A 22,756-nucleotide genomic window follows, 5' to 3' on the forward strand; every position below is an offset into this window, starting at 1 on the left:
AGAACAATTTTATTCCCTTTCATCACGTTATCCACAGCTCCGCCACTAACTGTCAGTTAAAATAGCAGTAAAAATAGTTCCGGCACAACTCACAATTTGTGACAAAATTATTCGGGGATTACGTTCGATCTGGAGCTTTGTGAGCTGGCGAATAAATTGTGAATTCAGTACTTCATTCACGCTAAAATCAGCTACAAATTCTATATTTTCGTCTTCATTGATTTCTCTGTTTAGCGGTTGTATAGCTTCAGAAATCAAAGTTAATTAGTGGAGCTTACGGAGTTTATGATTTAACATCTCATTTTGGTGAGTGAATATATTCCCATCTCCTGTTTGCAGTTCGTCTAGGAATGTGCGTCAGTGGTTCGTTTGATGTTTGATGATGTGATACATGGACGGTGTCTGGGCTTTAACAGTGGATCTTGGTTTGGATTTGATCTTTAGGCCATGTGTTCTGAGTTTTGCTTTAATTCTTTTTACCTGTTGATATGCTCCTTTGTAAGGTGGGGTTTTTCTCTCAGTTCTCTAAGGATGTGGACGTAATACTCCATGATTTTATGTACTTCATTGGTTTTATGTTCTCCGTGAGTTATTAGAGGCGTTCGTAAATGTGTTTTAACAATTTATGCCTACCAGTCGGCTTTTGAGTTGAAGTTGTCGGGTAAATGTTGACAGTTGGTCCACGTTGTGATGTCAACCTCATTTAAGTATGGTTCTTCTAGGTGAGGGACGTTTAAAATCCGCTCGCCCCTGTGGTTTTTGGTAGGCTGTTTGTCTAGGTTTAACGGTTTGTCTAGGTTTAACGTTACAGATAACGCACAGAGATTAGAAAATGGAGCGGGCGTGACATCTGACGAATGTTCTGTGTTACGTTCGTTCTATCAATGCAGCTAGCCGGAGTCGACAGCAGGAAAGCTTATTTCACAAATGTGGAGTATTTTAATTCGCGTCTATCCTCGAGCAGTAAATTCTTCACAAGGTACTTAAAATACGGCTGATGGTCTTTAGCGTGAAGCACACAGCCAAAGTCACTTTCTATAAGTGGATTACTATCGGCTGAGACTTTTCAGAAGAAAGGAGGAATGTTCGTACATAGCACCATATGGGAGGAGCACAATCGAACTGATCTCCATTAAGGCTTGAGGCCACCCAGAGGTGGAAGTAAAGACGTCGCAGTTAAGAAATCTCAATCCAGTTAAGCTCTGGAACATAGGAAAACGCAACAAAGCAGAGCTACCAACAATAATCCACATGATGAGGCAGGGGGACTGAGACCAGGCAACATCAACTCTGATAGACATAATGACACACGCCGCCATTAAAGTAGTCAGATTCAGACGCCATGGGAGACTAGGTTTGACGAAAAATGTTACTTCATGAGACGAACGACACTACAACTGCTCCATGCGACAGGGAACACAGAAATGCCGCCGGATTATCAGAATACACTGAAGAACGTCGGAAGCAGAAACGTCAGCTGACAGAAAAGAAGATAACTTATAGCTTCCTTATTCGAGACAGAGACAGAAATGAGACCTTACGACATCCTAATATCCTCGGAGAAGCTTACTCAACCCCAATTATAAACATGAAGCAATGGGATTCACACATTAGTAAACTCATTGGAGAAGAGGACAGAACGTCAAACTGCTTCACACTGCACGCAGCAGATGGATAAAATTACAGCGAAGAAGTCACCCATCGTACAACATGGCAGGGCCACATGGGATATTATACTCGTACATGAAGGATACAATCCAAGACGTGGCAGAACCTCTGGCATGCCTATTTCAGCGAATGCCTGAAGAACAAATTAGCTCCACAAATATGGAGGAAGACATAATTCTGCTGTAAAAAGGCATAGTCAGGAAAAACAACCCAGACTCCGACAGAAGAATTGCTCAGGAGAGCACTATGTTGAAACTCTTCCCTAAACTCCTTTCAGAGTGCACTGAACAAAGCCTACGTGCTGATATCCCAACAAATCAATAAGTCTTCACTCCAGGCAGTACAACACCACACGCCGTCATGTCATTCAAGAAATAGCAAAGATAGTAGCGCAGCCCATCCAGAAGCTAGAGAAAATACTAGCTAAATCAAGCCATGAACCAGAAATGATGAAGTCGATTGTAGACGATGGCATATCGATGTCGAATGACGTCACGCGAATAAGAGCGGTCCAACAAGGAGATCCGATGAGTACAGCAGTCTTTAACGTATTAACAGAGGAGATCGGACAGGCCATAGACACAAGAAACGCAGAACTGCTTACGTACGCAAGTGACGTGGTCATTCTCTGCACGAGTGTAGAAGACCTACAAGAAACCATGGAGACCATCAGCAAGTGAGCACTAGAAAACTCGATGGAAATAAACAGCACAAAGACTAAAACAATGAAATATAGACGAGGAGGAAGAATATTAAGAAGAAATCCTGTCCCACATGATTAGAATTTCGTATCTAGATTCAAATACATGCCAGAGGTTCTGCCACGTCTTGGATTGTATCCTTCATGTACTAGTATAATATCTCATGTGGCCCTGCCACGTTGTACGATGGGTAACAACCAAAGGAAATCGTAACCAATTTTAGTTAAAAAATAATGTCGCTGTTCATCCGCATAAACTTTGCAAACATATACCGTCGTAAGAGTGGAACTGTCAACCTAATGCCACGCCGTAATTAACATTCTATTGTCAATATATTACGTCATTTATCATGTTATTAAAACAGAGACATCCGTAAGACATTTCAATAACGGCATTATATCGACGTCATATCAGTTTAGATGCGAGTACAACATAATCACTTGAATAAAAATGGCATTCACATTTATACAAGTTCTCATCAAAATTGTTTTCGCATGTACATGACAATGGCGATAAAAGCCGAAACAGTCAATCGTATATCAAGATTTGTTATTACAAGCACTTATTTTTGTGCATCTGTTTTAATGATGATGCCGTTGTCAGACATATATTATGGATGCTCGGTCTCAAGAAGAAAAATTGTTGACGATATCGTCTTATGAAATAAAGGGAAACATTCGGCGTTTAATTGTCTTAAATGTCAAATTGGTGAAGATAATTGAAGGCATAAAATATAATAAGCGTTGTCTTCGATGCAGATTCACTCCTACACAAGCCCACAGAAAGGTGACTTCAAGACCAGACTTGTATCTCAAATCAAGAACTATGCAGCAAGATCGTGGATAAGACAAGAAATACAGGACACGTTACATCAAAAAGTAACTGTGACTCAAGAACGCTAAGTAGCACGTCTACAGTTAAGTAACAGCGTAACATCTTTAACTCTTGATTCTATTGAACAATTTGTACATAGATATACAGGGTGTACCAAAAAGAATTATCTGATTTGGCACCTCTTATTTCTGAAACTAATAAACGTGTACAATTAACTTTGTTTTTTGAAGAACTGGAAACTCGAAAAGTTTTTTTCCGACCTTTTCATAGGAGTTCAGTATGCCCCCCTCGAGAAGCACGGCACACGTCAATGCGGTATTCAAGTTGTTCGCACACTGCAGCGAGCATGCCTTGAATTACAGCTTCCACAGCTGCTGTTATGCGATGTCTCAGGCACATAAACAGAGTCTTTCATAAACCCCCACAAGAAATAACCACATACAGTCAGGTCCGGTGACCTTGGAGGCCAGCAATGTAAAGCTGAATCATATGGCCCAGTGCGACCGAACCATCGTTTAGTAATCCTTGGACTGAAAAACTCTCGCACTTACAAAAGCTAGTGTGGCGGAGCCCCATCCTGTCGGTAAATGAAGTCGTTCGAATCAGTCTCCAAGTGTGAGAAAAGAAAGTTCTCAAGCATATGGGGTTATGTGTTTCCTGTAACAGTATTCTCGGCAAAGAAAAATGGACCAAACACCTATTCCCCCTGAAACTGCACAACACACATTAAATTTTAGAGAGTCCCTCTCATGTTGTAAAACTTTATGTGGTTGTTCCGCACCCCACGTTCTCACATTATGACTGTCCACCTTTTCATTTAAATGAAATTTTGCCTCGTCACTGAACACTAAGCGTGGAAGAAAACTGTCATCCCCCATCTTGCCAAGAACGAAATTACGGAACTCCACACGTTGTTGTTTTTCACCTTCACGAAGACATTCTAATAGCTGAATTTTTAATGATTTCGACGAAAAACACGACAGACGAACATCGGGGGCATGTTGAGCTGTCGAGCAGCACGGCTTACGGATTTCTGGGAACTCCTTCTGAAACTATGGCGGATGCATTCGACGTCTGTGTCAGACACTCGGTGATTTGGTTTTGCACGAACATCCTGTTTCTCGGAATTGTTCATGCCATCGTCTAATGCTCGGTGCTGTAGGAGGATCCACACCATATCTATCACGAAAGTCACGCTGAACAGTTATTATTGACCAGCACTGTGCAAAACGTAGAACACAGAACGCTTTATGTTGTCCTGACAGCATTTTTACTAGAACTGAAGTGGGCGCACACTGCTGCTACCTAAAGGGAACCATGTAAAACTCGAGAGTTTGCTCGTTACAACAGTACGTTGTTCACGCACATATCTCTAATAACATAATAGTTTTGATTATTTTAAATCGGATGAGTCTTTTTGATATGCCCTCTATATGCAACACAAGCCGACACATTCGTCATACTCATACGACGAAATTCACAAAACTTTCACACATTCAGCATCTCATACAACTTACACGTGAATATGAATCTGATTTTCAGTTTAAACCATGTTAGAAAATTTCACAAATACATAATTTGCAGATAAAGAAACAAATCTCCCCACAAAAGGTCTGAAATACTACATTGTACCAACACTACAGAAGAGTTCCGTAAAGCACTTAATAGCTATTGTTTAAGTTGCAATAGCTGTAGTGAATATCTGATTGAAGAAACAGAATGAAATTACAGTTTACGAAACAAACATTATATATGTCAATAGAATGATTACAAATATTAATCAAAAACGGACCATAAAATTCTGAATAATATAAACATAAACTGCTATTAAATAATATTACAGCATCAAAAGATGACAAAGGAAATAGCGTGATCATACTTGACATAAATGACTATATGGATTAGGTGATGTCTGTCTTTGAATCTAAAAATATCACAGAACCGCATTACAGCCTGTAATGGGACACCCTCCTCTAATATTACCATTTTTATGGATTAATTGAATCTGGTATACAGTAGGTGAACATTCTCGGCTGTTTCATTGAAGGAATTTCATTTGATTTTGTATACGATGTATTATATTTCAGACTGAAAAGTATAAAAAAAATTTAGTTTGTTACTCTCTGTATGTACAGTTAAAATTCTTCTCCTTTTAGAATTATTGGAAATTTTAAAATTCATAATATTAATTGCACAATCTAACGCGAATTATTAAATTTATTTCTGGATTCATTTAAAAAATTATGATATCGCTTAGTAAAGATACTTCTTTCGTCAAGAAAGTATGTAAACCCTTTTTTCCTTGTAAACTGTATGGAATACTGTGAGTACTGCAGAATTTAAGTATTAGTGGGCATGCCTCTGCTGGAATCAGCCGTATTTTTGATTGTGTCACTAATAATTTGCGGTGTTACAGAAGTGGAAACTGTGACAAAGAATAAAATTCAAGAATAGTACAGGCAAATCTTCATCACTTATTTAGTCATCCGGAACCCAAAAACCAAAATTTCAGCTCCAAGAATTTAACCGTAGACGCAAAGACTGGGGCCAACAACAAGAGAAAACGAAGATAAGTAAAAATTTTTCATTTTGTGTATCATACGCCTCACAAAGCTTTCAAAACTTGTGCAGAGAGAGAGAGAATTTTAATAGTGATATGTGGGAGGGTAAGATTACAAGGCCTACCAAAAGATTTGCAGCTGAAATAAAGAAAGCCATTAAAAATTATATTACCGTTCTCACGGAACATGAAAAAAAGGATATATACATATTAATGAATCCAACTACACCAAAATTACTAGCCCAACCAAAGACACATAAACCAACGGTTCCGATTCGGCTCATAATTAGTCCGTTAATATCCTATCATATCTGATAAGCAGAAAAATAAACACAGTAATAACAAAACTTTATAATTTCAAGAAAAAGTACTCAATCAAAGATTAGCGTAATCTGGTAAAGAATGTAAACTTGGATGCATGAGCTGTTAAGCTGATTGCGCTATAATTCTCGCATTTTGGATCTTGTAGTCCTCGTAACTGTGTGGATAATGATTTTTCAGAAGTCCTGATGGTATATCCGAAGCTATTTTGAATTTTGATGCTAGAACTGGGTTCCCTCTCTCTTCCCCAATGACTTCAGTTTCTTCTTCTATCATGTCATCACTCAAGTCCTCGTCCTCGTAAAGGACTCTTTCCACCTTCCAGCTCTCTCTTCTGCATTTAACAGTGGAATACCCGTGTAAGGTGTCAAGCAAATCCAACAGATTCCATAAAAGCCCTGACATGACAGCAAATCCGGCAGTATGTCACATAGCTGCGAATAAATTCTGACATTAAATTAACTAAAGTAATACGATCAATGAGTGAGCAAAAGGAATACCACAGACTAACACAAGAATGCCTAAATGCATGTTATACCTTCCCACCGTGAAACAGACGCACTTCCGAAGGGAGAACCGAGAACAGAAGCCGAGAACAGAGCTGTGTAGGCTAGAAGGCCCTACGATAAGGGAGGACTCCCACATCGCCAGCCGATCGCCGGGAGGTCCACCCCCCACCCCATGTTAAAAGACAGAGCCCTCCAGAAGAACAGTATAGATGTTACGATAACACTAAAAGGGCCACACCAGCTGCAAGTTTTAGAGTGAGACTATACGTGTTTCTGTTACGCTGCAAACATTAAAAACATTGCCCCACCACAAAAAGTATAACATTTCTCATTGGATAGGCAGAATTTTTGTAGGCGGAGTTTAAGGTTAACATTGAGACGCTGATTGGTCAGTTGAAAACACAGCCAGATACCTTTTTCTTAAACTAATTTTGGTAAATTGTAATAAGGAGAAGTTCGAAAGAGTTGCTACCGAGACCGCGAGGTGTGTGGAGCTGCGCTGCCCGTCGGCCCTGACGCTGACTAACCACTGACAAGGTAATGAATGCACGTGATGCCGCATAAGAGCACATAAGGCTTCACTCAGAACTGCAGAAGTCTCATCTGTTACATCCCTTTTTTACGTAATACTAGTGTCAATCGTCAATTAAACCTCGTGGTTTTCACATTTGCTACTTGAAGTTAAAATCTGAAACGCGATGATTTTTCTGTTATATAATTATTGAGAAGCCAAATCAGCCACTGTAATTTACGACAAGTTAAATAAGTAATTAAAGATAATTGAGGGTCACTTCTATGAAACTTAATTTAAACCTAGATTATAAATGTGATATGGCATAGGACATCCTTCGATCCATTATAGAACTTGGAAACCCATTCAGGGAATATTAGTTCACATTTTTGTTGAACACAGTTGGTTTTTATCATCGTGTATTAAAATATTTCCTTTTACCAATAGTGCAATTTATAAACAATGTTTTGTGAGTAGAATAAAATTCCAATGGTAAACTAAACTGATTTTTCCACGTTATTTTACCAGCTAACTAATAATAGGAAAGCCTTGAATCCCTTCCACTAAATTTAGTTAGTATTAAGATTCTTTTACAGGGAGTGCAGAGGAGCTGACGCTGAAATCATTAAGTATTTGATTATATCATCGCTAGTCTCACTGAACTCTTCTGAACTCTACATGTCATGTGTGGTCTGGCGTCTCCTTACCAGCAACAGGTCCCAGGTTCAAACTAGTCAATTCCCTAAAAACACACTCAGAACGTCGTTGTGCGAAAGTGGTAGGGCGGCATGACTTAGAACAAACAGACACCACACAGAATGTTAGACGCGTTTTACTGTAAATGCTACTGCACTTGCTTTTAATTTCACCACTGAGACGTTCAGAGTAGCTGACTCTCTGTTACCTTCATATTCATAGCGAATTCTACTCGCATTATACCATTTTCTGCTGCTGCTGACATTATCCTATATTCGTCTGACCATAAATCCTTGTCTTCTTTCCATTTCACTTCACTGATCCCCCATTGTATCTAGACTGAGCCTTAGCATTTCCCTTTTCATATTTATAGCTTCCCTACCACATTTGATCTTCTAACATTCCATGCCCCAAATCGTACAATGGTGTCCTTTCGTTGGTTGTCCAATCTTTTCCATCTGCACCTTGGCGGTCCACTCCCACACAGCCAAATGGAGGACTACTCCGGAATATTTTGCCAATGGAGAGATCATCGTGACACTTTCCAATTGCTGGGCACATGTTCTGGGGCTGCACATGATGTTTCTTTAATGCAATGATTTCCGTTGCCTTCTGCATTTTCATGCCATTGTTCGTTGCTGGTTCCACTACCTTTTAAGTGGTGTTTTCCCAGCCCAATGGCAAGATAGTGCCCTTAACTTCAATCCGCCCTTTCTCCCTATCTCACCTGGACCAACCCTCGCCATCGCCGTCAGTGCCCCCGGGCATGATCTAAGGCCTGGACGTGTGCCCTGGCAGCAGCTTTCTGGAGGGTGCTCCTGTTGCCTCGCCAACCAGGTGGTGGGGTATGGTTGGGAGGATGCTGTTCTCCACAGTCACGGCTCCCTGCTCATCTCTACTTCCCTCCCACCCCAGTGTCGTTCACAGCCTCCCCACATGACAATGGTGCGGCAATTTGGGGGGAGTGGGCGGAGGAGGAATTTACTAGTGTAATCTGTCACAAGCACACCGATCGGCAAAGAGTTTGCAAGGAGATCGATACTAGGCACTGAGTCAAGTGCACCTATCAGGAGGGAGGCCAAAGACATACTAGCAAGCAGCGTACCGCAACACCCTCTTGACCGTGAGTATTTAGATCGCCTGCGCGAACCGGTGGGCAGTCAGCTGTCAGCCACAGAGTCAGTCGCAGTCAGTCAGAGTCACAGTCTCTAGCTTAGAGTCCGTCAGTACCTAGCGACCAGAGTAATGTACATAGCAGGACTTGTACTTCACCAGCAGCGAAGCTATTACGGAAGAGCTTGTACCACAGCAATTTGCCTAAGGGTAAGTAGGTTCTTGTTTTTGTTAATAAATAACCTATTTAAAACACGTATGCAGTTGTGTTGCAGGAAGAGGATACAGGCCACCAAACAACATCCTCTCTCTTGCTTCCCCTGATACAAGACTCTACAATATCAACGACTACACAAAAATTACGTTTCCTTTCTCCCGTCTCCACCTTCAATTTACATATAATATGTCACAGATGTCGATTCCACATGTTGTTTCTTGTTTCTGACATGTTCGACAGAACAGGCACCACACATTCATGTAATTTATTTCACGCCATTGGGCAATAACCCACCTTCTTCAGTGCAGATGCACAATAATGTGTACCCTCCTGTAGATATCTTGGTGTAGCGAACGTAGAGGACGTGGGCAGCGACTGCTGATGGGTGGTGCTAGGTGGGTGTGTGATTGGGTGAAAATGTATTCTGAAATAGTCGAACAATTCCCTAATGTCCTTGGTGGAGCAATCGCAACACATCCTCTGGCAACACTTTGGGAATAAGCATGCGCGATTGTCCGCATCCATTTTGAACTAGAATCACACCCCGTTGAACTGTAAGGTTACGCCGTCGTGCAATATATCGGCATACAACTGAGTTCTGGATACTGTTCAATGAACGAGGCTAAGACGTGCGAATGTAATGCAACAAAATCTTGAGGTCTTGGTCTGCTTCCGTGGCCTGTGTAATTTTTCTGTAGCGCAAGGCAAAATATTACAGCAATTCAGAGTACGTGCCGGACATATCATTACCTGAACTTATTTTCTTGTTCTGGTGTAAGGAACCTGTCGCCAAATTTTGTAAAAGTATTTTTGAATCTCTCTGTATACCTGAATAAAGACAAACGACTCTTGGTGCTTGGCAAACGGTACTTACTATTGTACCACGTGTTTACAAAAGTGCTAATATGTATAGGAGAGAAATCGACAGATAATGTAAAAGACAATCAAGGAGTGGGGCACAGATGTTCCCTTGCATCCACTCAGCATTTATACTGACAATGAGTTTGGCATTTAAACGGTAATGGCACCAGACAGGCCGTTTCTGACGTTGCGCTTGATGATGGAAGTTACACTTGTGATAAATTCAAGAGACGTCCATGAAGAAAGCGTTCGACAGTGTAAAATCGTGCCACACTTTCGAAATTGTCAGAAAAATTTATGGAAATGAAACACTGGTAACATACAATATGTATAATAATCAAGAAGGAATTATGAGAACAGAAGACCAAGAACAAAGAGTTCGCATTGAGGAAGATATAACTCAGGCATCTAGTCTTTCTCCCTATTGTTCAATGTCTACATCGAAAAATCAATGACTGAAATAAAGGAAAGGTTCAGAATAGGGGCCCGCATCTCGTGGTCGTGCGGTAGCGTTCTCGCTTCCCACGCCCGGGTTCCCGGGTTCGATTCCCGGCGGGGTCAGGGATTTTCTCTGCCTCGTGATGGCTGGGTGTTGTGTGCTGTCCTTAGGTTAGTTAGGTTTAAGTAGTTCTAAGTTCTAGGGGACTTATGACCACAGCAGTTGAGTCCCATAGTGCTCAGAGCCATTTGAACCATTTTTTTTCAGAATAGGGATTAAAATTCATGGCCAAAGGACATTAACGATAAGATTCGCTGATGACATTGGTGTCCTCAGTGAAAATTAACAAGAGTTACAGGCTCACACCATGTGTCAGCAGACGATGAATATAATGTAAGGGGTCCACCACGTTCCATTCGCGTACGGACTGCTTAAATGACTGTGTGTGCTGTAATCGGCGTATTCCTGCCTGTGTGCGTGCTAAGTAGTAAAACTTTCACAAAAAATTATTTTGTCATTATTTTTAGGTCAGATGTATTTTGCGCTATCCCTGTACATCTGGTGCAATGTTACACACACCGTTATGCACGAGCTAGATCCTGTCGTCAATAAGTTCATGAAACTGTTTTCCGTGTCACAGAAAATATTACAGACGACATGATACACTGAAAATGTGTTGCCTTTTATCGGCCGGCGTGGCAAGCAGACACTTGAGAGGTTTTTGAGGCATAATGCACTACTTGTGAGTTCAAATAAATATTTCTCTGTCGATATATGGATGGCAAGATTGTGGCGCTGCTGCGTGAAACCGAAGTTCTTGAAGAACGTGTCCAACTAAATTTCTTCGCTTTGATAGTTGTTTCTCTTCGACCTGTCGCCAGCCCAAACAACGAAATGCGGAACTGTGGGCTCTAGCTGATATAGCTTGCTGAGTTTCGACTAGATTTTGTGATTGGATTGAGGAATTACGTGCAGATAGAACACAAAACGTCGTCCTGAAAGGACTCACATTAACAGATGTTTAGGCAATTTGTGATGTTCTCGAGGGAGTGTACTCCGTGAGACTGTTCCCTGACGGTGTTATTGTGTATGGGACGGCTTCAACACCAGAGGACTGTGGCAGGAAATCATGCAGGTTTTCAACGATTAACTGTCGAATCATAATGTAAATATATGTAACATATTGCCCGTAAATGATATCCACTAATGCAGTATTACAGTATTAGCTCCACAACGTGGAAATAGCAACTCCATTAAAGTATCTTCGAGGAAACGTCCGGAGGGAAATAAACTAGAACGAGACTTAAACTGCGGGAAAAATAGATGAAAAGCTGAGAAGAGTCATTGGAAAAATCTTAAAGAAATGTCAGTGATGCACGAAAGAAGTGGCTTACAGAAGACTTTTTCGAACGATTTTCCAGTATTATTGTCAATCTGGCAACCTTACCGGGTTGGACTGATGCTGATGGAAGAAAATATCCACGGTTTCGTTAAATGAAAGCGAGAACCTTATTGATACGCTCTACAAACTCTAGAAACAGACTTTACAAGAGAGGCGTCGTGCAATACGAAGACAATTACTGCTGAAATTCCAGAAGCGTACGTTGCGAGAACACGCTACTTGCTCACAGATACATCTCACGAAATGGTCAAGACGAAAAAATCAGAGACCTTATAGCTCATTCGTAACTTTACTGACAGCCACTCTTCCCATGCCCAGTTCGCGACTGGAGGAGTCAAAGGAAGAGAAGGAAGGATTCCTGAAGTATCTTCCATCACAAAACGTAAGAGGTTTTGTGGAATATAGACATACGTGTAGATGCAGATGTATTGCTGGTCCGCTGTATGACGAAGTAGTCCTCCTCTAAGATTTACACTACTTGCGGTGGACATATTATTCATTCAGTGATGACGCAACGACATATATATTAGTGACAATTGATAGTTCTTCAGCTGCCACAAGGAGAATTCGGTATTATTTCCTGGTGCTGGATTTTCCTGTCTCAAATGGCATGAATGGTTAGTTAAATTGTCATAAAAATGTTGACGTGACAGTGCTTTCTTGTTACAAACTAAGTACCTGTCCTTTGGTTTTGCATCATTCGTACACATACCGCGACGTGTGGTCCGAGCTGCCCAGTGTGGGGGCGTTACGCTGCTTCGTTGGATATAGCTACGTTATTTACGGGCAGCGGCACCAGCGAGCAGCCCATTGAGAGAGATTAAGGGCGGCACGCCATGAGGCAACAAAACGGCGCTGGAAGTGTCTTCCGGGCGGAGGAGCCCGTGGCGCATAAGATAACATCGACCTATAAGAGGGGAACAGGAAGGGGAAGAGAATGGAGGATGGGAGGGGAGGGCTGTAATTGCAGGCTAGCCTGCCGAACCACGCCATTCGTCAGAGGTCCATGCCGCGCCGTTAGTGTCTTGAGGTCGGGCAGCGGTGGGCTGATACGATGGGTGCCCGCAGTGGCCACACGTTGCTGCGGCAACCGCATCACCCGAGACAGCTTTCGTCTATAAAACCCACTAACAAATCCGGCAGAACTTAACAACTGCTAAATCTGTACTGGAATTGGATATAAGCCCTAACATCCCTTCCCTCTCTGTCCATCTCCTCTCCCCTTCTATCTCCATCTCATGTTCCTCCTCTCTCTGTGCGTTTCCTCCTTCCCCCTCTGTATGTCCACAGCCTCTTCACTTTCTCTCTATCCATCTCATCTTCCCACCTCCCCCTCTCCGACCCTGAGCCTTGTTTATTCTTACTGCAAACAAATCATTGATTGGGAATTGAGGTTGTTTAAAATAAGTGGGTAAATAGCTTGGGGTTATTGGTACAGGGGGTACAAGGGAAACCTGTCCAGCTACGGGATCTATAAGGATAGTAACTTCAATGTCAGTATTTTGCATAGTTTTAATCTGTTTGAAATTATAAAATCCGGAAGATTCAGATTCCGTAGTAGCATCCCAATCACAATCTGGTATGCCATAAATACAATTCTGTTTTCTACGAAAGCTGTAAGAAAGACAGAAAACGAAACAGCACGATTTTACAGCACAGCAGTTTCTTTTTCATAGTCATTTTTAACAGAAAACCTTCACACTCCTGTTTTAAAAAAATACATAGCTTATGTCAGTCCGAATATGCTGCTTTTCGTGATTTATTAAAGTAGTCTCAGTTCACTCTTAATAATGTACTAAACAAGCAACTGGAGCAGGTTGTCATTAACTGAACAACATTTGAGCAATCAGCGTCATCCCGACATGAAGAAACTAATAACTGGATATATATTTGTAATATGTATTTGTAAAGGAGAAAAGTTGTTACCAATGGAACGAAAATTTCTTGACGATTTCCATCAAATTTTTACACAATGCTAATGGAATATATATCCTGTGAGTATTGTGCTAAAAATTTAAGGTAAATCTTCAATAACTTTTCGATACATTGACAGCAACTTTTCACTTTTATAAATACAGATTAAAAATATGTATCCAATTATCAGTTTCTCCATGTCTGGATGATGCTGATTCCACGAGTGCTGTTCTATGTTATTTAAGTGTGAACTTAAAAGTTAATAAAGTTCCAAATACAACAATTGGAGCGGTCTTTTATTCAGTAATACATCCTACGTCTACCTGAGTGTCTACAAAAGCATCGCGTAAAAATTTGAAGAAACCTGGTGAAGAACTTTTCGAGATTTTTGGACCCAATGTTAAACAACGTCTCATCAGTATATAGTAGTGTATATCAAACATCCCTAGTGTTCCTGCAACGTAAATTATAGCAGTCTTATGTATCTGCAGACATTCTTCATTCGTTGCTACTTCAACTACGTTCCTCATGTAGATAACAATTAATATTACTTGCTTTTGCAACTAAGTCTTAATTTTGTTTTAAGCAAACAAAATCGCCTGTGTGTATTAGACATCATCTGAGGTCTATGGAATAAATAACGATATTGCGGCGAGTAGCGCTGCGTGTTGTGTGGAGCGGCGATTTGTATCGCTTGCTGTGAGTGGCGAGCGAGTGGGGGGGGGGGGGGGGTGCTTGGTGCTTGGGTACTAGTTGAAACCTGATAGCCAGCATATACTTGATTTCTAGTGTTTATCATTTCTCGAATATTTACGAAATTTCTTATGTTTGTAACATTTGCGTACTCGGGAATATTCAATGTGTCTCTATAAATAGCACCACTCTCCGTCTAGGAAGCAGTTCCGTTCTCTCATTACGTTGCTGTCACTGATAAATATGCTTCAGTACTAAGTAATGTACTTCACTGTTATAAAATTTAGACTTGATTATGTTTAACACATGAAAATATTTTGATTATACACATTTTTCAGTGAGACATGTAACGTTTTCCGGCGGCTCGTTTAGGTTACTTTACTACTTACTACGACCTGCAGACAATAAAGGCGCACAAAAACTGAGGATCTCGAAAATGGCAATCACTTCCAGAACTTACCAACTATGCTCGAAGTGGGTGAGTTGTGAGCTGCTCGACCACACTTGCTGGCTTGCGGGCTGCAGGGAACAGCTTCCCGCCATGCAGAGGGCGCTCATGCCCTGGCTGGTCGTAGCTGCTGCCAACAACGGGTCACACACGGTTCATGAGTCAGCAGGTTGTTAAAATATGAGTTAAAGTATAAGCACTGCATGCATATTGTCCAAAACTGCGCTATAAACATGTAGATACACCACCAAAAACATTGATAACATTATAAAGCATGATTCTTGTACGTTTGCGTTATTTTATCTGTTCGTGAAGTACTTTTATGCACTGATTTCAAATCAGTTATTAGTTGTTCCTGGCAGATTAGAACTGTGTACCGGACCGAGACTCGAACTCAGGACCTGTGCCTTTCGCGGGTAAATGCTCTACCAACTGAGCTACCCAAGCACGAGTCACGCCGTATTCTCACAGCTTTACTTCCGTCAGTTATTAGTTGTTTCTATCACATTCAGTTTTTTTATAGATGTAGTAAACTCGTATTTCATTTAAATACAAGTTCTACACACAGAAATTTTCTAGCAAGTAAGGAAAACTTAAACATACTAACATCGAGTGGTTGACCACATTTGTCACCGATCTGGCTAACAGGCAAGGAAAATTAATAGGTCACTGTCGACATGCTATTGTGCTGTCGGGTTATATATGTACAGTTAAACGTGGTTTTACAGTTTCTTAGAAAAAAATTCTCGCAACTCTTTAGATAACCCAAATGTGTGTTTGTGGTAGCTACATTATAGCTAAAGTAAAGATAGGCCGTTAACAGCTTCATGAAAAATTTCTGCTACAGCTGCTTTGCTATAAGGCTTGGTGACAAATCTAGACATGTTTCACGAATCTTGATCACGAACCATTATACCAAAGTAGGTGTAGTAGACATTTCTCGCGAAACTATTAATGCCCTGTCTTCGCTTAGAAATTGCTTTGGTAAACACCACACACGATATGCCGTGCATTCAGTACACCATAAAGAAAAGTTTGAAAACCTCATAGCTGTGGTGAAATATGTGAAACATTAAAAACATTCTTGGACAATAAGTGGAGATTTGAAAGTAATTGGCATGTTAAATGGTCTATAAAGCGGCTACACAAAAATGCCGTCTTTCATTTGTGACTAGAACAGCCCAAACACGGACAAGCACTGGTCCAAAAGAAAAATCCTCGAATCCAATATAATAAATGAATCAAGCAAGGCAATACTGCCTCTTCTTCACACCAAGCTTGGATTAATGAAACGGTTCACTAAATCACTTTCAAAGGATGGTGACTGCATCCTGCACCTGGTGACAGGATCTTCTAATGTGTCTCGTGAGAAAAGTGAAGAGGAGATCTTTGTGAGGCCGTGGATCACTCATTTAGTGAAAGACACATTATTTGAAAGCACAATAAATCCAGCCCATAAAGAAGGTGGGGCATCGCTTAAGTAGTGGTTAACTGTTTATATACAACAAACATGCAAATGAAAAGGCCACGGATAAAACAATGTTGTAGAGTTTCATAAGTGTGAAGCTTCATTTTTTACGTTCACATACTGTTTCCCTGTAAACTTTGGTAATATCAGCGAAGAACAAGAAGGACGGTACCACGAGGACATCAATGAGATGGGAAAGACATACCAGGAAAGTTATTATGCAAACATTACGGTTGTCTGTTTTATCGTAATGAAAGATGGCACTCGTGAAGGAAGATAGTCAAGGAGAGAGGTTCCGCCCCATGTCATGAAGGACATGACGCCGTGAAATCATTAACTGTTTTTTTGTTTCCCAATAATTATTGATATTTTAAAGTCAACATTAACAGCTATCTACTCTAATGAAGTGTGAAATGATTCTGTACAGGGTTACATAATAAATAATTTATTTTCAACGGAACTGAAACATATTCTTTGTTAAAAAAAACGTGATTACAGGTAAAACTTCAGAATTCATCTGTACAAAAATCTGTCGTCATACAGGAAAACTAAAATCAGATTGAAAATATCACCGTACCCTAATAAAAAATCGTTCCAGAAGTTTAAAAATGCAACATGTTGAAACAGATGTTTAGGCTACTACTAATAGACCAACCATTACACTGCCACGATGCCAACTACATAGTGCCTCACGTACCATTAACATAATTTTTGGAATTTTGATTAGCGGTCAAAGCGACACCGCAAATCACAACGATGGCCGTAATGATTCACCTATAATCTGTCCTATCTTGTGCTTTTTTTATTCTTAAATGTCAAAAAGTTATTTCTGCTTCCGTTTCCAAATTTTATATTCAATTATCAATGCAGCGAAAATATTAAATAAAGAAAGAGGTCGGCCTCCATGTGTTGGGACCTGCTCAACGGTATGTGCAGAGGCGGGTGCTCGAGAGACCTGTTGTCAGACCCCTCAACATGCCACAGCGGCTAAGTGGTCACCGACCATAGCGAAACAGCAACCCACAGGAAGACCCGTAACGGAAGGCGGAAAGTGAAAACCTGTCGAGTAAAAACATTAAGTCACCATGAGCTCCAAAGAGTACTCAGAAATTACTAAAGAAAAACAGTTTTCACCTCATTTACACACTGCCGCATGGCCTTGGTCTGCAGACTTTAGTCCACAGCCGAACAGTGTGCGCAATACTGACATTGGTGAGCGCACAGGGTGATTTTATATTTGCAGAATTTTTGATGCTGTGAAAGCTTTTCCACTTTATTGCTGTTATATTTTTTTTTCAAATCAACTGCACAACACCCCTGCTTCTCGAATTTTCCAATCTTTTCAAATCAAACATTTGTCTGATTCACAGTTTCTTAGAAGTTATGCTTAAGTTAGTAGTAAACAATGATGTAAAAGAAAATATTGTCCAAAGTTAGTAAAAATATGTACATATCTTATTTTAACTAATCTATTTGTTTTTATTAGGGAATTCTCGTAATAAACCGGAATCTTTGTTGTCCCAATAGGCATTCATTCTTTCCAAGAAGGCTTGGTTGCATTCTTCCGACCACTGCGGTTTTCACTTTTTTATATTGGTTGCTCTGCTGTAACTTCCCATTTATCTACTTCATTTCCAGAGGTATCTCTTTCTAAAATATCGGTTGGTCTTATGTTTGCGTTTTTGAGATGCTTCCGAATTTCGTTCAACCAAGGTATTGTGTTTTTAAGTGATGTTGCATAGTCTATTATCCTTTTTGTCAGTCGCTTTTCTGGTAGCCTGTTTAGATGATCAAGGACTTTCATTCGCCTTTTCTTAGAGTCAATTTCAATGTTTCAAATTTTTCGTTTGTTTGGATTGACTGTAGCCTGTACCGCTTTGGATATTTGTTGCTCCTAAAATTTTGTTGATGATCTTTCTCACTTATTTTTTGGGTTTTTCAAGTTTGTGTTTTCTGTTAAGTGTCACTGTTTCGCTTGCGTAGAGGACTGTTGGTCTTAGAACTGTGTTATAGCGCCGAAAGTTTATCTGTCTTGACATAGATTTTTTTTATATACAATTTTTGCACTAACCGTAATGCTTTTTTGACTTTTTTTAGGCAATTTTACTGTGAGATTTTTCAAGGCCTATCAGTTCGAAGGATTCTCCGAGGCATTTAAAGTACTTCAGCATGTTGATTTAACCGTATTTTCTTTCCAGTCTCGCAATTTTTGTCTCTGAACACAAGAATTCAGTTTTCTCGAATGATATTTGTAACCCTACTATTTGTGCTCGGTCTTTAAGTACCTCTAGCTATGTGACGACAGTCTCTTCGTCCCCTGGAAGTATCGCCAGGTTGCCCGAAAATGCGAGATATGGTATGTAGAGATTGTTTTTGTTAAAGCTCTGTAGGATTTTCTTCCAAAATCCACATTTCTCGAGTTGTTTCTCCCATTCTTCCATAAGCTTGTCTAGGACGACGATGAACGCAGGAGGATAGAGTCCGTCTCCTTCTCTCACATCTGACTGAACGTGAAAGGATTTGATGTGTCCCACATAAATATTACTTTACATTTTGTGCCAGTCAGTGTTTGCTTCATGAGTTCTCGTGTTTTGGGATCTAGTATCCTCTGTTCTAAAATTATAATAGTGAATGCCTGTCTATCGAGTCGTACACCCTTTTAAAATAATATTCATATTACAAGTTTTTGTCTGAGGCCTCGCATTTTGAGTATTATTTTGAGGTTAAAGATCCGTTCTGGGCATAACCGGCTCGATGTAAATTCTGCTTGATATTCTGCTAATTTGGGTTGTTATTTCCTTTGTGATCTACTCAGGAGACGAGTTGATAGTATTTTGGAGGTGATCGGTAACAGGCAGATCCCGCTACAGTTGTTTACATCCGATTTGTTGTCTTTTGATGTAGTTGATGGATTAGAGAAACCATCCGGGATTTTTTCGGTTCTCCAAATGTTTCGGATTATTTGAGTAATTTTTTGAGTGAGTTTCCAATTAATTCCAGTTAGTCATTGACTTATTTTCGTTTATTTTGTCTTAAAACCTTGGTCGTTCGTTTGTCAATTTCATGTAATTTCTCCTTTGTTTCTTCTGATTTGTAACAATTGTAATTTTTAAAAGCCTCTTTCCTTTATTCCACTGCGTTCTCATGTTCTTCAACCCACCAACGGTGTTTCGATTTTTTCTGAAGAAGGATAAGATCTTTCGCTGTTTTGATGATTTTAATTTGAAGTTTCTCCTAATTTTCTGCACATTCATCTTCCCTTTTCTTGTTTTTTAGAGTCTTTGACTTTTGCATATCAAATTTAGGTATCACTGGTGTTAACTGTTCAGTTTTCTTTTGGGGGTGAGTTTAATTTTGATTCTGGTTAAATACTGAATCGATGTTAGCACCTCTGTGTACTTGCACGTCATAAATATCTTTTTGCCAGTCGCCCGATATTGTCACATATTGAGTCTGAAAGTCTTGTAAATGATGGATGGGTGATTACCATGTTTTTCCTTTTTTCTTTTTGACCTTTTTCTAAAGGAAGTCTTTTACAAGCTGTTCATCTACTCAGTCGTAATACATCGTGTCAGGGAAACCATTGGTTTCCAGAACCATGTTGATTAGAATTATTTGCTTATTTCATAGTCGTCTACTCGTCCCTTTCGTTTTTTCCATTTGTCAAACGGTACGTACAAACACACTACTGCTCTGAGCAGTGGGTGTGAAGGGTCGTTGCAAGTGAGTGTTTGAAAGGGATGTAGGATGGGAAAGCTGAGGAGGAGAATCCGGAGTGAAGTTTCTGGAAAGGGAGAGGGGAAAGCTGGGAGAAAAGAATCTCTGCCACAGAGGAAAGGGAATAATCACGTAAACCTGAAAGGACAGGAGAATTTCTTGATTGAGGAGGAGGAACTGGTTAAATTTTCATTAGGAAAGCACATGGATAATGTTTACGTGTACGGATTGGAAGAAGTGCTCTGGAAACTGCTGTTGAATGCGATGTTTGGCAACCAGGGATGAAACGGCAGGATGGTGTGCAGAAAACATAGGAAAAGCGAGAATTTTTTAATCAGGGGGAGGAGAAAGAGAAATTGATAGTTTCGTATGGGGCTTGAGTGGCGAAGGAGAAACTGATAAGGAGGGCGACAAGGTCTACAAGGCAATCTACTATTTGAAGGTGCGATGCCCCTCCCGGTTCTATCCTTACATGGATCAGTGTTTGTCTATAAAGGATCGACTTTGGTGATCGGACTCTCAATGGGCTGACACTCCCGACACTCGATCGCACCGGCACCGAAACGGGAGATAACAGAGGAAAGGCCGAAATACTGAATGCGGTCTTTCGAAGCTGTTTCACCGCAGACGATCGTAACACTGCCCCTCCTTTCAATCATCGTACGAACGTCGAAATGGCAGATATGGAGATAACCGATCGCGGAATAGAAAAGCAGCTACAATCGCTTAGTTTTGGAAAGGCGTCAGGACCAGATGAGATACCGGTAAGATTCTTTAAAGATAATGCGAAAGAGCTTGCTTCTCTCCTAGCAACAATTTATCGTAGATCGCCTCAGCAGCAAAAGGTACCTAACGACTGGAGGAAAGCGCAAGTCATATCCGTTTTTAAGAAAGGATGTAAAACAGATCCACACAATTATAGATCTATGTCATTGACGTCAATCTGTTGTAGAATTATGGAACATAATTTATGCTCAATAATTATGATGTTTTTGTAAAATGAACATCCCCTCTATAAACATCAACATGGATTTTGCAAACAGAGATCGTGTGAAAATCAGCTTGCTCCACTCCTCCGTGAGATGCACAGTGCAATGCACAATGGCGCTCAGGTTGATGCCGTACTCCTTGATTTCAGTGGGCCATTTGACATCGACCCGCATTGCCGTTTTATGAAAAAAATAATGGCTTACGGAATATTGGAGCAGATTTGCTATTGGATTTCTTGCAGATAGAACTCAACACGTCGCTCTTAACGCAACAAAATCGACAGATGTAAGAATAACATCCGGAGTACCACAGGGAATTCCGATAGGACCGTTGCTGTTTTACAATACATATAAATGATCTAGTCGGATGCTCTTTAAGGCTATTCGCAGATGATGCAGTTTTCTATACCAAAGTAGCAACGCCAGAAGATAGTAAGAATTAGCAGAACGACCTGCACAGAATTGATGAACGATGCACGCTCTGGCAGTTGACCCTGAACGTAAATAAATGTAGCATATTGCGCATACATAGGAAAAGAAATCGACTACTGTGCAGCTACACTTCTGATGACAAACGTCTGCCGTAAAATATCTAGGCGCAGCTATCCAGAGCAACCTCAAGTGAAATCACCACGCTAAACAGAAAAGCAGATGCCAGAGTGAGATTCATCGGAATAATCTTCAGGAAATATAACACACCAACGAAAGAAGTGGCTTATAAGGCGCTTGTTTGCCCGATTCTTGAGTACTGTCCATCTACCTGGGATCTCTGTCAGGTAGGACTGATAGAGGACATAGATAAGATCCAAAGAAGAGTGGCGCGTTTCGTCACGGGATCGTTTAGCTGGCGAGAGATCGTTACGGAGATGCTAAGCAAACTCCACTGGCAGACGTTACAAGAGAGGCATTGTGCATCACGGATAGATTTACTATTGAATCGGGACAGCACTTTTCAGGAGGAGTTGGACAACATACTACTTGCCCCCCATACTCGCGTATTGACCACGAGGAGAAAATTCGAGAAATTGGAGCATTGCCGAGAATCATTCTTTCCATGCACTATTCGCGAGTGGAACAGTTTTGGAGGGATCAGATGGTGGTACCGAAACTACCCTCCGCCACACACTATTAGGTGGCTTGTGGAGTATGATGTTGATGTAGATGTAAATATAGATGTAATACTTCAGTGTTCATTTCACTAATCACTCTAAGCACTGCAGAGCTAAGCTCTTACCGCACAATCCTTAATTTTGAACAACTGAAACCGATATAGTAACTCGACGAGCCAAGAAGGGGGAGGAGAGGACATAACATACGTCATAACCACTTTGAAATAGTGACATTCACTGCATATGGACAACATGGATTCTAAACATGTACTACTTTTGGTACCTCAGGAAAAGACAGTTTTATCAGTGCAGAAAAAAATCTGTTTAAAACCTGAGACACTTTTACGTAAAATAACACCGAAATGTTGAATGAGAAAATCCTGCTAAGCACTGAAAATGCATAGCTACTAAGGTGGTGCTATTTGTAATTTTTGTAACTAATAAACATCTTTCTTCAACAATATCTTTACACAGAATTGACCACTTACTGAAAATGAGTTTTTACACTGATGTTTCCTGATAATTTTCAATTTGAAGACTTTTTGAACTGATAGTACTTCAATGCAACGCAACAAAACCACCTTCC

Source organism: Schistocerca nitens, chromosome 2, assembly GCF_023898315.1.
Source record: "Schistocerca nitens isolate TAMUIC-IGC-003100 chromosome 2, iqSchNite1.1, whole genome shotgun sequence".
NCBI classification, from domain to species: domain Eukaryota; kingdom Metazoa; phylum Arthropoda; class Insecta; order Orthoptera; family Acrididae; genus Schistocerca; species Schistocerca nitens.